Genomic DNA, 5,461 nt, shown 5'->3' on the forward strand with positions numbered 1-5,461 from the left:
GCTAACATCTCATCAATATCATCGTTTAACTCATCACCCCGCTGAATCTCTCTCAGCACACTTAAATCCACAAAGCTAGACTGTCCAAGACTGAGTCCCGATAACCTCTCAAATCGAGCCTGATGCTCGGGATTCAAGAATTCAATGTGTGCTAGCTCAGGTAGAGTCTCCCTATGACGCTTACCCTCTTGCTTCTTTGAACGCGGTGCCGTATGTGCAATAATTGATGAAGAAACGTTCAAAGAAGGTTAAGAAATAGTACTGCAGAATTCCACACGGTCGTGTGGATCTGCGGGACGTGAAAATCGCACGGCCGCATGTCAATATTCCCAAAATACAACTTAAAACCACGTCTAAACTCTTTCTAAACATGCATAAGCCATTCTAGAGTGAAAATCGCACCACACTATAACTTTTAATCCAATAAAAAAATAGAAATGATGAATAAGAGAGGCGGTAAAATGTTTATCGATGAAATGAGTATGAAAACTTCGATATCGGGGTGGAAATTGAATAAAAACCCTCTAACCAAGCAATGCGAGGTCGGGGAACTAATCAAGAATACTCTTCGAGTGATTGAAGGTGTAATGGAGAAAAATCTCAAAGAAATTTTAAAGAAAAATTCGCATCTCTTGGAATTCTACGCATCCACACAGGCGTGTGGAAATTAACCACGCCCGTGTGATGCTACAAGAAAGACTCACAGTGGTGAATACACGCCCATGTGTGCTCTCGGGAAAACACTTAATGCCCTCTGGACGCAACCGCATGGGCGTCTGAAAATTACCCACGCCCGTGCACCCGACCCACAGGGGCAGACCGTCCCTGTATCTTTTTTGTCCAACCCCAGAAAACTCTAAGTGTTTCACACACACATGTGAAAATTGCACACGGGCGTGGACTTGTACAGGGCCAGCTCACAGGGGCACTCGTATGCCCCTGTGTCTTCCCGGGATAAAAGAGAGCTCCTCTGCAGAGATACACACGGGTGTGCGAAACTTAACCACTTTCGTGTGTTTATCACAGGGTCATCTATAGAGCCAAGTCCTCGCCCCTGTATCTTCTCAGGAAAAATCTCTAAATCTCTGCAGGAAGACACACGCCCGTGTGGAAATTACTAATGGGCGTGTGAATCTCACAAGGTCATTCACTGGGGCTGAGTCCACGACCCTGTGCCTTCTCTGATAAGCTCTCAGTAGAGACCCACGGGCGTGTGAAAATTCCACAAGCCCGTGCATTATCTCTGGATGCCTTAGAAAACTTTGCATATTCTACAGAAAATTCTTGAACATATGAAAACACTCAGAGCTAGCTTTAATCATGCAAATACAATAGAGAAAAATGCACGACATGCTCAAACGACCAAAAACTTTACCATACTCATTTAAACACGCTTGTGCACCAAAGATCCACGAGAAAATCACAGCAATAACATCTCAAAATCAGGACACTAATAATCAAAACCTTATTCATGTAAACACTAAACTAAAAACTAGAAAAACTGTAAAGACTTGGGTTGCCTCCCAAGAAGAGCTTGTTTAACTTTACTAAGCTTGACGTACCTTATCTTTCTTTACGGGGGCTCATACATGAAGGTTTCCCTCTTACACATGACTTTGAAGCATGATGAACATAACCTCTTGAAGGGAGAGGGGGAGTTGTCGAGTTGTTTCCACTTGAGGGCTTGTTACCTGACACACGTCCGAATATGCGTGTATGTACCGCAAGTGCACGGGTGTCGAAGTAATAATTACCCCGGTGAGTGGGTAGTCGAATCCACAGGGAATAGGGCTACTAGTACTAACTTCTTCTCTGCTTTCTAATCTAATGATAAATGGAAAGGTGTGGTGATCTAATGTGCGAAGAAGTGAATACCGGAGATGAATATGCAAGGGTTAAATGGATGGAGATCTCAATCAGTAAAAGTGGGGTATTCGGGCAATGCTCTCCCTAGGATTCAGGTATTAGGTACCGAATAAGCAAAGTGTTTCTATGATGAGTAAGTGAAGTCGTGGAAATCCAAATATAATCGGATCCGGCCTCCCGATCATCGATACTAGTCCCCTACGAGGTTCCAGTGGACAAATCGCTCAATCGCAACACCTCACACCACATATGACTGCAAAGCACTCTAGGGATTCCAAGAGGTGTATCCGATTCCTAAAGATTGATCCAACCCTAATTCCTGGCGAAGGATCCTAACCCCCTACAAGGTCCCAGCGGAGAAATCTCTCAATCTCACGCCTCACACCAAATATGGTTGCATAGAGCCTAGGGAACGGAGATAGAATACACTCAATCGGAAGGGAGAGGGGACACTCCACTATCTCATGACTCACCCTCTCAACCCTCTTTAACCTTGAAGTTCTAACTCTAATGGAGACCTCTCTCACATCAAAGTAACAAATCAAGCAAATCCAATCAACCACAAGGATTAATTAAACAAGCAAGCAATGAGAATACAAGATTAAAACTTAATCAAACTCGGATTAAATAGAAACACTAAGCAAATCCACAAAAGATGAGAATCCTAGGGTTCACAAGCCCAAATACCCTCTAGGGTTTTAGCTCTCCATGGAGCAACATACAAAACACACCATCAATGAATGAAAGTACATTAAAACCATAGAAATAAACCCCCAATTGATGGCCTTGATGGAGAGCTTCGACGTCTTGAAGGACCCACTCCGAAGCTAGGTTCACCGGTGGCTTCCTTGATGCTATGACGGAGGAGGAATCGATCAAAGTTGGTGATGAAGCGCCTCCAAAGCCACAAAGACCTCCTCTCCAAACCCTAGCCGTCTCACACCTCAAGAGCCGCACAAAAGATGAGAAAGAATAGGGCAAAACGGCTATTTATAGGCCTTAGATCGCGTCTGGCACGTGCCCTCACGCGCCCGTGTGGATTTTCCACGCGGCCGCGTGGGCTGCAGAAATTTCCATGCGGGTGCGTGAACAGTAATTTTGCTGCAGTACTGCTACAGTGAAATTGCTAGAGTACTTTTCAAAAAACGCGATCCGAACACTATTCTCTTAAGGCCACATGTCCGGGCACACGTCTATGTGGTAGGCTATAAAACTTTTCTTCATCGACATATCTTTGAGAGGTCTTGCAATCTTCACAAAGAGAAGGAATATGAAGATGTGGCTGCCTTTGTGCCCTTCCAAATAGTGAATTGACTTGAATCTTCTTGGAAGTTGGCACACATCTCCACGTTTATGAACTGCTCTCGTGTCTTGATCCATGAATTGAACAAGAACTCCCAACATTGTGTCTTTATAGCCTATCTTTGCTTCCTTTTTACTCTTCAAGGCATTCACAACCTATATGCATAAAAGAACACCAAATACACAATATGAGACATAAACCACAGTAAAAATGATGCTCAATGCATGTAAAACATATATAAAAATATGTCTACTCAAGCACTTATCATTACCCTTGTTCCTTTCATGCACATTCCCAACAGCCTTCGGGCATTTCTTGTGGTGTCTTCTAGCTTGCTTCATCTTCTAGAGCATATTTTTCACGATCCCCGGAGTAGGTAGTACTCTCTCCTCTAGACCAAGCATCATCAACTCCTTGTTCTCCTCATCTTGGTCTAGCAATCCCTCGTATGGTTCTGGATTCAACATTTCTTTTACATATTCATCAATTAGTTCATTAGTAGTGTCAAGAAAATATAAAGTATCATCAAAGTCAAGAGAATGTCGTATGGCTTCGGCAAGGCGGTATGTGAGCTTGTCATCTCCAACCCTCAGTGTCAACTCCCCGCCGTCCATGTCGATCAATGCCTTGGAAGTGCACAAGAATGGCCTCCCAAGTATCAAATGAATATCTGCATCCTCATCGACATCTAACACTATGAAGTCTACAGGAAATATGTACTTGTCCACATTAACAAGCACATCTTCAATGATGCCCCTTAGATGTCTTACTATTCAGTCCACCAATTGCAAAGTCATCCGAGTGGGCCTAGGCTCTTCCAAACATAATTTCTGAAAGAACGAGTATGACATGACGTTGATACTGGCCCCTGAGTCCGCCAATGCCATCTCTTCACCCAAATTTGTAATGTTACAGGGGATAATGAAGCTTCCTGGGTGTTTCTTCTTGTTCGGCATATTCTTTTGCAAAACCGCCGAGCAAGATGCATCTAAGATCACCAAGCACTCTCTTCCAATTTCCTCTTGTTGGTCAAAAGATCTTTCAAGAATTAGCATACCGAGGCATTTTAGATAATGCTTCCACAAAAGGAATGTTGATGTGTAATTGGTTGAATATACCCAAGAACTTCTTGTATTACTCATCATTTTGGTCGTTCATCAATTATGAAGGATAAGGAATTCTTGTCTTGTAAGGTGGGGATGCCACCTCCTTTTCTTTATTAACTCTTTCCTCAATCTCCATGACCTCTTTTGCCTCAACAATGGTCTTCTCACTAGGAAGTTTGCCCTCCACCTCACGACCACTTCTCAAAGTGATCACCTTCACATGTTCGCATGGGTTGGTTTCAGTATTATTAGGCAAACTACCTTGTGGTCTCTCTGATAGAGACTTTGTAATTTGCCACACTTGTTTGTGTGGTTGCAAAGTGTAGCCTCGACCGATTGGAATCGTGTATCTAATGATTGCATTCTATTGGTAGCTGTTAAATCCCATTTCTTCAATTAATTACTGGGCTTCTCTGGGGATCTTGCTACATAAGGTACCTCCTGCCACTGCATCAAGTAACTGTCTTGTACTTGGGTTTAAACTATTGTAAAAAGTCTGAATGTTCATCCATTCTAGAAACCGATGTTGAAAACATTTTCGCAGGAGTTCCTTGAACCTTTCCCATGCCTCGAATAGAGACTCCAATTCCATTTGCACAAAGGACGAGATCTCATTTCCTAAGCTTTGCAAATTTTCTTGGAGGAAAATAACAGGCAAGGAAAGCTTCTACCATCTTTTCCCATGTAGTGATCGATGCTCTAGGTAATGAGTGTAGCCACAGCTTCGCTCTCACCTTTATGGAAAATGGGAAGGCTCTCAACTTGATGGTATCATCCGTAACACCATTGATCTTGAGCATATCACACATTTCTAAGAAATTCTGTATGTGACTATTTGGATCCTCATCGGCCAAACCATTGAACTGTGAGGACTACAGTAATATGTGGATGAATGCCGGTTTTAACTTAAAATTTTGTGCTAGATTGTATCCACAATACTGACAGTCTGGCGTAATCAGAGAGTGTTCTCTGTTGTTAATTCTATACTGCCATGTTGTCAGATCCTTAAACTTTCACTTTAGCTAGATTCGACGGTTCTAGTATAGGTTCTTTACTCCTTCTTCTGAGTGTACGTTCAAGTTCAGGAACACCTTCAAGCAATGTCAAAGGGTTCCCTCAGGTCATAACCTGGAGCTGCACCAAAATAAAGAAAACAAAATTAGAACGATGATAGAACAAGAAGATA

General features: G+C 42.7%; 1 non-coding gene across 1 annotated transcript; it reads left to right on the plus strand.

Annotated features, from left to right (window-relative positions):
• Nucleotides 1-4,793: 4,793 nt before the first annotated feature.
• LOC120281608 lies at nucleotides 4,794-4,900 on the plus strand. Its single transcript, XR_005542727.1, has one exon. It is a non-coding gene; the product is annotated as a small nucleolar RNA R71 (small nucleolar RNA).
• Nucleotides 4,901-5,461: the final 561 nt, after the last annotated feature.

This window comes from Dioscorea cayenensis, chromosome 2 (assembly GCF_009730915.1).
Source record: "Dioscorea cayenensis subsp. rotundata cultivar TDr96_F1 chromosome 2, TDr96_F1_v2_PseudoChromosome.rev07_lg8_w22 25.fasta, whole genome shotgun sequence".
Classification (NCBI taxonomy): domain Eukaryota; kingdom Viridiplantae; phylum Streptophyta; class Magnoliopsida; order Dioscoreales; family Dioscoreaceae; genus Dioscorea; species Dioscorea cayenensis.